Source organism: Poecilia latipinna, unplaced genomic scaffold (genome assembly GCF_001443285.1).
Source record: "Poecilia latipinna isolate Pla-1442-1.1 unplaced genomic scaffold, P_latipinna-1.0 Scaffold912, whole genome shotgun sequence".
Taxonomy (NCBI): domain Eukaryota; kingdom Metazoa; phylum Chordata; class Actinopteri; order Cyprinodontiformes; family Poeciliidae; genus Poecilia; species Poecilia latipinna.
The window spans coordinates 1-13,241 of NW_015113528.1; the positions used below are offsets into that span (position 1 = coordinate 1).

Below are 13,241 nucleotides of genomic sequence, written 5' to 3' on the forward strand. Positions count from 1 at the left end.
TTCTCAAGAATCACTGAGCTAATATTTCACTTCGCACTTTTGCTAACTTTCAAAATATTTCACTTACATTAGGTATGCTAATCTATATTCATGAAACAAAATTAATATATTTCGGCCAAAATTAGAGCAAATAACTATCAGTTATGTGGACTAATTTTAAATATCGAGGAATGGAAGCTGAGCAGCAGAGACATTAGCCAAACACGGCTAACATGTAACCCGAAACCATGGTTATGTATCATAACATATGACTGGAAACTTTACTAGCATCTTTTTCTCACTCTTTTTGTGGAAATAAAACATAATAAAAGAAATTGATAGAGTTGTTATTGTTTTCTTCTGTATTTAGGGGTTAGCTTCTGCAGTACTGAATCAACATTAGTTTACCTCACTCCCATATACTCACTCCCATATGCGAGTATACTTTAGGTTGCTCCAAATTTCCTAAAATTCAAATATCTCTCCTACTGAATCGAGCCTCGTAACAAAAAAAGAAAAAAAAGAGAAAGTCTGGGAACCACACAAAGGTCTGCCCTGCCAGAGCCATAGGTGGCTGCAATAGTCTCTTAGAACATATATGAAAAACAAATCTTACAATAGGCAGAGGAGATCAGAGAGAGAGCATAGCAGCCCCCAGGAGGGATGTGTGGAGATGCTTTATGGGAAGAGGGTGAAGGTGTGGCTGTGCAGGTCAGGCCACTGCTTTCCTCTGGGAGGGACCCCAGTGTCTGTGACAACAGGAAGAGACTGAAGGTCAAAGCGCAGACCTGTTGTCTTCCTGCCTGTGTGACAGACGCCTGTCTGTCTTACTTTATTATCTCTTTGTTGAGCACACAACAATCAGTGACTCTTTATGGTGGAAAAGGGGAAAAAAAACACGGTGATGTTATAGAAACTGAAAATATGTGGACTCACACAGCATCGGTGAAGTACAGGCAGCATACATCTGACACTTGTGAAGATTTTGAGACCCAAGCAAATTTATGCTTTCTTATGATTTCCCCTTTTTGTTCTTAATTTGTCCAAATCTCTCTCTTTGGTGTTTCGTCAATTTTAACCTCTGGTACAATGACTGTAAGGCTCTGTCTCTTTGGCTTTTTTTTGCACCATTAGTGCATGGAATGTAAATATAATGCAGCTTGTCCACCATGTCAACAATTGCAATATTGATATTTCTTCTGGATAAATATGAAAAGGAAAACAGAATGTAAAAAAAATATTTGTATAAAACTCCTATTAATAGCACATCAAATCTGCATTAGCTGATACAAATCAGTGTTGAAAATGTTGTTTTAGTTCACTGAAGAAGAAACATAACCTTGAAGGTCCACTGTGTCGGTAATAATATCATCTAGTAAGATAAACAGAAAACTGCATTAGACAGCGGTAGTTTGTTATTGGCACCATATGGGCAGTTGCTCAGGGTGGCATTAGATAAGGGAGGAAGCACCAGACAAAAAAAAAATCTTATTTGTTGCAACTTGCTTTTATTCTTGTCACATTAATAGTCAGCTGAAGTGAAAGAGAGAAAATATTTTACTTTGTAGAAGACTAGAATTTAGATGATTTATTTTATTTTTTTTGCATTATTTAAGGACAGATTTAACTTGTGCTCAGGCCTCAAAATGCAGACGATGCTAATCCATGTTATGCAACTTCAAATATGTCTGCCATCACTCCACGGTCTGTTATCTCCGCTCTGTCAACCCTTCAACAGCACAAGTTCACAGGTAAATCCTCCCCGTGAAACGTGTGTGGCCTCTTTGATAAGATAAACTTTTTATTTTTTTCCAAGGAAAAAAACGAAGACACGGCAAAGTGAGGCTTCTGCTGCTTTCCCAGTCAAAACTATCTGAATGTCTATTTTTGCAGATAAGGTCATGCTGGTAGACAGCCCCACCCCTGGAGCTCCAGAGACACACACTTGTCCCTTTGTGCCCTGATAAAGGAGACTGGTGGATGCATGTAATCAGCATATTATTGATAGCCTTAATGAGAAAGGCTCTGAGTCACTGAAGCCATTAGCAAGGATAAAAGAGGCTTAATTATTTTCAGTGTGGATGGTGTGTGTGTGTGTTTTATGGCGTGCATTTGTTCCTGGGCTAAGATCAGGCTAATTAAATCCATTTCCTTAGTTAGTAACTTTTTTCTTTCTTAATTAAGAGGGTTAATTATGGGCCTGGGCAGAGGAAACGTGCATGTTGGTGTGTTTATGAGGATCTTACAGACCAGAGCCGGATGAAGTGATCTGTGAGCCTCATAGAAACCCTGTGAGTAATCAAATACATCAATGACTCAAGTTACATTTCATATGGCAAATGTAAACTGTGTGTATTTTAAAAGTACAGTCATCAAAAACAAATAAAAAAAGCAAATAAGAATAAGTGTGTAGAAATTAAAACACATGTGAGAACATAAAGCCTATTGAAAAAAATAGATCAACCCTGAAAAAACCCCAACAAACAAACCTTGAAGAATATGTCAAGCATATCCTGATAATTTAGGCAGTCTATTAAAGGGCTCTGCCTTTCCTAGATCATTTACAGGTGAGTTGTCTAATAACAGGAAAAGGACAGAGAATTGATCCCTGTGGAACCTCATGAACGATGATTGCTTTCACTGATTCAAAACGACTACTAGACACTGAAAATGTTGGGCTTAAAGTCAACTGATCGAGAGCAGCAGCTTCTGAGACGACGAAGAACCATTAGCTGCATCGAAAGCAGCACTGAGATCAAGGTACGCAGGAATGTCTATGGTTGTCCAAGATCATTTTGAGATCATTATTCAGATCTAAAGCTGAAAACGCAGCCTCTTTCTTGTCTCAAGAAAATCCACGTGTTGTACTCTCTCATCAAAAGCCTCAGCCAACAGATCTGGCGTTGTTACCCACTTCTGTCATCACCACCAGTGTGTGGTACGAGAAAACATCTGCGGAGCACCAATGGTGTGGAACCATATTCCCCAGCATGCTTCATCTACACTCTACAGCAATGATATCATTATGGCTGCAAGACATGAGAGAACTCGCCCAGTTTGCCTCTAGTCACACACCATTACTTTTGATGGTCGGTTTGCGTGCATGCAACGTACAGAAGTGCACATATGCTCTGGACGTTTGTGTGTGTGTGCGTGCTCGTACCCTCAGGGTCACACATCCTGTCTGTGAAAACGGCTGATTCAGGACTGCCAGCCATTTCGCTTGTCATCTCGGGTCTATAACGGCTGGACATCTCCACGCAGCAGACTATCTCAAGTACGATGGGAATGATGATGATCCTCTATGGCTAGGACAAGACATTAGCGGCTTTTACACTTGGCTGACTTGTCTTAAAGCTGAAGGCAAGTTTTTATTTTTCATAAGAAAAAAACAAAACAAAAAGCACAGTCATTCTGGTGGCCTCAGAAAATCCCCTAATGTCTGCTGTAGCTACCAGAATGATGGATGTGACTCATAACTACCAGCCCACTGATGAGCTGGCATGGCTTCACCAGCTTTTATTATGACAACTTTATAACACTGTCAATATATTGCCCTTTTAGGGTTTCAAATATCAACATTTACAGATCACTTGGATTGCAATTGCAATTATGAAAACCTTATATTAGCAGCTGAGCTTGAGAAAGTTAAGTTCTTGGGAACAGAAAGTTTTTTGCCAATGCAAAGATTGTAAAGAAAAAACATTCAACAGAATTTCTGTAATCCAAACATAAAGCAGATATAGACCATAAAAATAATTGTTAAAACTACTAACCATTATTACTTTTGATATTGCCTTGTCAAAGCTAAATGAATTATCCACTGTATTAAGTATTTTCTCCTATTTAATAATATATGGTGTAGTGTCTTTCCTGTGTTTTTTTAAGTGTAATTCTTGCTTCTCGCACACAGCAGGGAGAGCTAACAGCTTTTGCTACAATGCTAACAAGTGGTAAATGTAGCGTTTCTAGCATATTATTTAGCAACTAAACTTTCAAACCTGTTCTTCCAGTTTCAAACAAAAAAAAACTTTCAGTTTTGTTCAATAATTTATAAAATGTGCTACGTAAATGTTAAGCTAATATTTAGTGAATGTTTACAATATGTTTTTAGTTTTAGTTAGACCAAGTAAAGAATTCCTAAGCTAATAATGTTTTAAACTAATGACAAAGGCTATGGCTTTGTTTGTTGCTCTTCTCTTAACATAGGGATTAAAGTTTATTAAAATGTTTCTTTTTGCCTTTAGCCAGAACACATTTTCAAAAAATATTTGATGTTTTGATTTGGGGTCTTACTCAGTATTAGTTTGCAGTTACATGCCATTGTGATTTTTTTCCCCTCCTCTAAGATTAAATTTGCATGTCCAGAGTGTAAATTTAGACATCTGCTCATTCACACAGCTGCTGGAAGTAATAGAACATTTCAGAGTTGGTCTGAAAAAATAGATACTGCTCCTAAGATGGTTAAACAAAAAAAAAAAACTCCATAAACATAGTGTTTCTTACAAGAGACAACCCTTGAAAATGGTACCGGCTTGCATTTGGACAGCACTGATTGGTTCATAATTTCTTCTTTTCTCCGTTTCGCCTTTATCTGAGAGCCACATCTTTTCCCTGTATCCCTTTTTTTCCCCCTCTGCTTTTTGTAAGGAGAAGCTTATGGGTTTCGTCCATCATGCTGCCTCTGTGTGCCGGTCGCTGTCATGCTTCCTGCTGGTGAATCATTAGGTATTGGTTTTTATTAGCCTCTGGTGTAATGGCAGTAGGAGGAGGAGGTGGTGTGGTGCTCGGCGTCGATCCGGCAGTAAGCCAGCACCACTGTCAGCTTTACGCACGGGAACAAACACCCCATTAAAACAAGACCTTCACATATTACTGTAATAAAAACCCCTGCTCTTGCCTTTATGGGCTTTTTAATTATATCTATTCATCTTCCCAGGCTTTGTGAGCTACAGTGGCATGATGAGGCCCATTTCATAAATACCCCTCTACAGGCAGGAAGGGGAGTCTTGGAAAATGGACGAATTTTAAACATGCGACCTTTGTGACTGGGAGCTGCATGTACCAGCGACGCCGCACGATTACTTTGTGGTGATGGGGTGGATTGAAACACATCCCACCGATCGGGGCGCTGGAAATATTCATGCAGGTTACACTGAAAGAAAAATTATCCACAAAACATAATTCATGTATTCAATATTAAGGTTGGATGTTGGTACTGTTGGCATGAAATATTAACATCTACAACCAGCAACGGAAATACACGCAATGCCATTTTGCATGCATTCAAATTTTAACCAAAATTTCATTTTCTGCATGATTGGACAGCAGTTTTGACCCCTCTTAAACTGCAAGAAGAAGAAAAGTTACATTTACAAAAACGTAAAACTAACAAAAACTCTCTCCCACATTTTTTTTTTCATCTTGGGAGAGGTGTGTCAGTCTTGCATCAACTTGGGAGAAGCAGACATTTCAGTTCTGCTCAAAAGAAAGAAAGAAGGAAAGAGAGAAAGAAAGAAAGAAAGACGTGGGGTTATAAATGTTTTATTGGCTTAACTCAGGTACAAACAGAATGCCCAGCGGGTTTATGGAGCCTGCTGCAGACTAAAGTGCTCACTGAGACCATCACCACATGAGCAACACCTGCTCCACACAGATGAGTAAGAGGCTGAGAGAGGGAGCACAAGAAGGAAAAGGCAGGGATTATTGGCTCTGTTAGCTACAGCAGGCAGAATTAGCCAGGAAGACGTTACCAGGGGTTACCAGATTCAGTTTTGTTGAACGGATTCAGGAAGAAGCGCCGTCCTCTAACGGGATGGGACCCAGAGATGCCATCCCATCCCACTGCGGTACTGAGGAAAGACACGATACCAATGCAAAGTGGAAAAAAAAACATTTTGGCTTTAGGGCGACGAGTGATTGGTCTGAGCGTTTGACTTAAAAATGGTTAAAACAGGGGTTTCAACCTCACCAAAACACATTCGTCTCACATTTCTGCTATTGCTTTTGTCACAATGGCACCGGAGAATGTGTCAAAAAATTTGTCTCCTGGACGCGTGCCGTACGCTCACTAACCATCCCGGAGTGTCATGTAAACCGTACCAGCATCTGCTGCGGGGCTTCTTCTCTGCACCTGCCCACCGCAGCTGGTCTCATAGCAGCTACACACCTTGTTGTCTCCACCTGATGCCACACATCTGTCCGCAATCAAAAACGTGTCATGTTGTAAAAAAAAATAAAAAATTATTGCATTGCAGTGAGGGGGCTCACCTTCCTGCTGCGGTCAGGAAGGAGCAGGCTTTGTGTTGAGAGTCGACGGGAACACTGACTGTTGTCGCTTTCAGGTGGCATGTTATGTAGAACTTGAAGATCGGACGTAGGAGTCACCATTTTCACAGAGTTAAAAGGTTGCAGTTCTTGAAAGTGATTTTTCAGACTTTAATTTACAGTTACAAATAAAATGTAAAAAAAAAAAAAAAAAAAAATCAAATAAAAAAAAAAAAGCCCTCGTCTTTACCACAGGTAAGTCGCTTTAGTGGTGTTTCCATTACAAATGTGTGCAAAACTCTGTCAATATTCTACTAATGTCAAACACCCAATTTCACAATTGCAGTGTCTTTATTAAAGTAAAAATCACACATGTATAATTTTGTTAATGCGATATGTTCATCTGGTTGTTGATCACATGACTCTTGTGATGCAAAGAAGTGTTTTCATAAAAAAAACCAAGCAAATTTATTTCTTAATTCCATTTTGCGCAATTTTATGCTCAATGAAAACACAGCCGTTGTCTTGGTTTCATGAGTTGCTTCCTCTCTTGCTTTGGATAGGTTTTGGTTTTAGTTGCTCTTGAAGTTCAGATGCAAGTCACAGTTGCAGTCACTTTTTCTTCCACTCAACTTTCCATTGACATGGTTAGTTATAATTCTCAGTGAGTCGCCAGCTTTGACTTTGAAGCCGACGCTCCAAAAAGAAAAAATAAATAAATAAGAAAAATAAATCTTTGAGACGCACAACTGAGTATCCAAGCCGTGCGTTTAGTTTTTCCTTTTTTTCTTTGGAAAATTAAACATTTTCGATAATATTCTAAAATATTATTTTCGATAATATTCTAACNTTGGNACATACCTGTCCTGCCTTAAAGTACTATAGTAAGACATTGGTGCAGTTAAATGTAAACAGGATAAAAGGAAAACCAAGGGGAAAGAGGACACACTGACAAAATGTGCTTCTGCATAAATACACACATATATATGGTATTTTTCAAAGTGCATAAACAAATCACAGAGTAACTTCTCTTACTTCGCTCCTGTCATCATGTTTGAACTTGAAGGCTTTCAGCTGGAAATGAAGTTTATCCTCTTGGCTCCTCGGCATGAAGTAAAACTGGGCTCCTGTCAGCTTAGAGTCAAACACCTTGAAATGACACAGAGAGAGAGAGAGAGAGAGAGAGAGAGAGAGAGAGAGAGAGAAACTGCATTCACACACACACAAACCTTCCCTAAACCTTAATTTATCTGTATTTATTTATTTTTTAAAACCACAGTTAGTCCACAGCTCCTCACTCGTGGTTGCCGATGAAGGAGTAACTGGGATGAGAACTTGGATTGGGGTTCGCGGTGACCACACACAGCTGTCCACAAAGACCCTCAAAGGGACGTGGTAGCCCTGCATCACCGCTGCCACCTCCACGTGCATCGTCTCTCTCACGAAGACGACGTTGGACGCCCTGGGCGACCGCCAGACCTCTAATCAAATCCACATGACAAACATGCACAGTAAGTGGAAAGGCAAAGTCGGGACCATCAATCCGATTAGATGAAGCTAAAACGATGCCCAGGGGAAGATGATTGGTCTGGGCTGATGGAGATACGGTAATATCAATAAAAAGAAAAGAAGGAATTAAAGAAATTGAACCTGGATAAGAAGCATAAACGAAGGTCTGTTTCTGTGAAATGCAGTTTAAAAAACTGGCTTAACTTCTCTAAAGTAATCAGAGTACAGAAAGACCAACTTTTCAGAAGAACAGTTCAGCTCTGATATCATCTGCTGTCCGTTTGGAATTAATTACAAACCATAATCAGGAAGATATTGATCGCCTCGCCGTGAGGATGACCCTGTTGGGTCAGCTCCCGCCTACGAGACATGGAATCTCACCTCATCCTGTTAAGCATTTTCAAGAGCAGGCAGTAAAGTCTTAATCTTTAAACTTTCTGGATATAAATCAGTATTTTATTTTTTATTTCTTTTAAACCTGCACCCACCTGTCATGAGGCGCAACGCAAAGTGAAGCTACTGTTCTGTTTGCATTTCAAAGGCGAACGTCGTCCACTGAGACCTCACTGTGTTGCTGCTCGCGTAATGCCTCCTGCGAGGAAAACGTAGAAACCGGTTCATTACAGATCATCTTGTGCAAACGTGTTTACATCAATCCTTACAGAGAATCGATCCCAAAAACTGCTGTGGAACTTTCATACATCAATATTGTTCCCCGATGTTATATACATGACAAAACAACAGTATTCTAAAATCTGCTGTAAAAATTTTTACAGCAGAGTTACCACACCCATTTTGGCGTTGGAAAAATTTAAAAATTTTTTTCCAGAGAATAGGTGTAGATTAAGAGCCACTTCTGTCATCTGAGAGGATCGAAACACACCCAGTGACTTCACACACACACTGGCAGTCGTGTATGAGTTGAATGCTTACGGTCACTGTGCTGCCACAGCCCTGTAGCTCTGTCTCAAACAGCAGGATGTGATACACAGCATGAACCACCATCAGCCTCCTAAACTCAGATCATTGGGTTGGATCAGCTGACTATTACCGGAAACAGAGAGGAGGAATCAAATTAATAAGCTGAGGTTCAGAGACAGAACAAATAACGTGTCGCTCTAAAGTCCAACAGGAAAACAATGAGGAAAAAGAGAAATCACAAGAAACAGAACACTGATCTGTAAGTCAGTCTTAGAAGCCTGAGCTTTCCCAACTCAGGCCTCTAACCCAGACATGCTGTTTTCACACAGAGCCGGAGGAAACTCAACTACTAAACAAACACAACTGATCAATTCCAGCAGCCATTACCTGGAAAGTTCTTTTTGACCGCCACGGTGACCTTTTCTTCACCACAGCCACTGACCTGGTCTCCGCTGGCGCAGGCACGGGCCGCTCGCGCTTCACAACTTGGAAGATCACTCAGATTGATTGATGTTGTGCAGACCGAGATGCCGGCCAGTTGTCAGAAAGATAAAGCGCCCCTGATAAGCGCCCCAGGTCTTTTTCTGCCGGGGTCAGGATTGGGCAGGTTGAGCTTTGGGCCTTGGACTAACAACACCTCTGCAGCTGGGTCGGTTTTCCTTTTTTTCTGAAGAAAGCCTGGCCTGGGCCACCTGAAGGCTTTGTGACGTCTTCTCCTCACCAGGTTTCTGAGCTGGTAGGTTTTGAGCTGGAAGGTGACAGGAGAAAGCCGAGTTGCCCACTGTGATCTTGTTGTCTCTTGTTCTCTTTGGGTTTGGTTGGCGGTCTCATTGGTGACCAACGAGTTCTGAGCTGCAGAGCAAAGATTTCCTCCTGACACAAACCCTAAAAAAGCAGCTGCTCTGAAACCCATCACAGTGTCTCACCCAAAAACATAAAGTTTTTGTGTGATTTCAAAGAGCAACGCTGCCTTTGTCCTTACACCAAAAGATAAAAAAAAGTTTGATTAATGTTCAAACAAAGCAAAACGCATCCAACGCAGAGTTTTAAAGTTTAAGGTGAATCTCAGAGCTCCGCTTTGCCTCAACAGAGTTAAAGAGGCATCCGCAAGACATTTCGTCTCTCCAGCGAAAGACTTAAAAGTTGCAGATATGTCTCACAAAACTTTAATTTCAGTTTTAGCCACAGCTTGAAGGAGAGAGAAATATCAATCAAGACTATCAAAACCTTTTAGTTGGAGTTGTAGAACATAAGGTTTTGTTTTTAGCTTTAAAGCTATTTTTAGAACAGTCAGCGTTGGAGCTGCTAAATTATCTGACGCCACAAAGTACATAGAAGAATCACAAATTTAAAAAAAAATGAAGTTAATGTTTGAAGCCTGAAGATCAGCATAACAGAGATATCAAATCTAAAAGAGTGGACCCAGGAATGATCCACTGTGTAAAAATATTAAAACACTTATAAAATTGTATCTAGAATAAAGAAATACCTCTGTTTTATTTCTTTTTTTTAATTGTCTGCAGTGACTGATTGACTTCTCTCTCTTGTAGATCAGAATGTGATAAGGACTCAGACGTGTCTGCCTCCGCTTACGATGATTGTAATGAGCAAATTCATTTAAAAAAAACAGAAACAAGTCTAACCTCCAACAGCGAACCTTTCACTGCCCTCATGAGGCAAATCAATCACATCTCTGAGGCAGTTTAAACCTCCAGGTCTGCATTTTTCTTTTTATACATGATGGTCTTGAATGTCAAGGCAACGTGGTCAGCAGTCTACTGGGTTCAGCAGGAGCTGCTCATAAAACGGAGATTTACGATGGTCCACCTTCACAAATGTCACCACCACCAGATATGTTTATATGTGTGTGTGTGTGTCTGTGTGCGCGTGTGTGTACACGTCCATCACTCACAAGAAAAAAGGGAAGCTGCTCTCTGTTATCACTCTTTTGATGGGGATGATATTTCAAAGTGGCATCACAAGGACGCCGTTTGATTTCCAAACTCCACAAAAAAAATACTTAAAACGTTTTTCAGCTTTTTAACATATCAACAAATGTATTAGTTACAAGACATGACGGTAGAAATGTGAAAATTGTATGTTTTCAGAGCCAAAAGTCAAAGACTCTCGCTCTTTTTTTTTTTTTTTTTTGGATGCATGAATGATAAATCAACTTTCGGATGACCCTGTCGTTCCAACCTCATCCTGATGGTGGCGATGGTGGTCTGTGTTGAAGCTCCACCTCAATCTAAAAGCAGACCCCAGTTGGACGCCTTGTGAAACTATTTAACTCATTGCCACTACATGTGAGAAACCACAACAAAGTTAAGCATAATTTGTAAGTGAAAGGAAGATATTAAGTGTTTTGGGTTTTTTTTAGAAATGTCTGAAAAGTGTGGCATGTGTTTGTTTTTTAATCTGATGCCCCAAATGATCAGCCTTTATCAACGGAGCACTTTTTAATCTATGTCAAGAGCAAACAGGTGGCATTTACATGAAGTAGCGAAGTAACAGTCAAAAGATGACAAATTACAAGGAAAATATGTATTGTGATGATGACCGAGATGTCAACTTTTCATTTAGTCTAAAATCAAGATAACAGTGCCAAAACAAATAAATAAATACAAACAGACTAACATCTGCATTTATTCCACGAATCACCACAAAAAGACACACATACAAGAATTAAACGTATTTAAAAGAAATACAAAGTCGGTGTAATGAACATTACATAAGGAGTTGTTTTTTTGTTGTTTTTTTTACTTTCAAAGTGAATAAAAGCACCATAATTTTTAGCTTATTCTGATACCCCTAAATAAAATCGAGCGCCAACAACTACTGTGCACTCAACTTAATCTCTGATTAATCAGTTAAATGTTGGCATTTGTATTTGAATCATCCTCCTTTTTTCTCTGACACGCCAAAATAAGCTACACTGCAATTAATTTCATTCAAAGCACCTTTTTTTGTACTAATCTACTGTTTGGTTTAGTCTAATTTACATTTACAATGGCGTTACTTTTGGTTCTCGTCGAGGAACATTTTACAGTAAGAACAAAATGCGTGGACAAATAAAAACCTAACGCGATTTCCTAGAAATTAGCTTCTACTCTGAGGTTTAAATCAGTTTAAATGTATTGCACTAACACAGGCCGACCTACAGGAATATGTTAGTGCCGTTCCAGGATCTCCCTGTGGACTCCACAAAAGAGAGGCTGCTATTGTCAGGAACTGGCTTTTATCTTATCCTGATCACTGGCAAAACAAAGACAGGTGTGTGGATGTAGTGTGTGTGTGCGTGTGTGTGTGTTGAAATCAGTCCAGTCCTGCCAGTCAGACCCCTCTCACTGCTGATCTCTAACTTGGTTAGCTGCCTCTAATTTGGCCCCGCGGGGCTTTAATTTGCTTTCCTTTAGGGGTTTCTGAAAAGGGCCTGGCAGCCATTTTGTTTTCACACGCAGACACACACTCGTGCGACGTGGCTCCATCACTTCCTGTCCCCTGATAATCCCGCTACATTTTCAGACGAGGGCAGGTAAACAGGCCGAGCCCTCCGCTTTTGACGATAAACACACACTCCTCCCTCTCTTACCAGATGGGAAATCGTCAGCCGCGATGGCACACCGACAACGCAGATGTTCTGTGACAGCAACACACACACACATACACGCACGAGGGCCTTAAACACACATGTTTGCGTGGCTATCTTTGTGGGGACTTTCCATTGACTTCCATTCATTTCTACAGCCTAAACCTTACCCTTATCCTAAACAAAACTCAATTCACACCTTAGTCCTAAATCTAGCCCCTGACCCAGAAACAGCGAAAAAGGCTTCGGTCCCCACAAGGAGCAGTGGGTCCCTACAACGTAGTACGTGTCAGGAAAATCGTCCCCACAAGGTATTACAAACAAACGCACACACACACACACGTGTCCCTTGTCACATTTTGCTGACAGCACAAAGTCAGAAAAAAAACAAAAAACAGCTCGATTGGGCCCGAGCCGCACTGCACCATACGGATTATGGTTATGGAGGCTCATTAAAAACATGTAGTGGGAGATGGATTAGTTATGGCCTGCTGTTGTGGTGGGCGAGATCTGTGGATTTCGGTGCATTCTGTCAGCACGTGTGCGGTGCTGAATGGATCTGTGTGGGGAAGGGGAGCGACTGCTTTGCTTTCCAACATGTGTTTTTAGAAGCTGGCGTCGGTTCTGGTGCTACTACTTCAAATAGCAGCCTACGGAGTCAAGTTTTATAGAAACGAAACGCGGCAAGAGAGCCAAGAAATGGAAATGTTTGTTGTTGTGGAGAAGTTTTAAAAAGGAGGGCTTTTTTTTGCGAAAAGTCTAGCTTGGAAGTTTGTTTTTTTTTTTTTTACACCAAGGGGAAAAATCAGGTTCAAATCATCCACCTGAACTAACTGGGCCAACTATTACCGGAGTGCTGCACAAATGTGCAATTTATTTATTTCTCCAGCAGGGGTGGGCATGTATCGTATCGTTTATCATTTATCGTGGTGAATTTCTTGTCATGATAAGAATTTAGGTTTTTGGTTGTCACAAT

The 13,241-nt window shown here is 40.4% G+C and overlaps 1 pseudogene; it reads right to left on the bottom strand.

The window, feature by feature from the left end:
* Positions 1-5,508: 5,508 nt before the first annotated feature.
* LOC106957524 (zona pellucida sperm-binding protein 3-like) lies at positions 5,509-9,958 on the bottom strand (annotated as a pseudogene).
* Between the last annotated feature and the right edge of the window lie 3,283 nt (positions 9,959-13,241).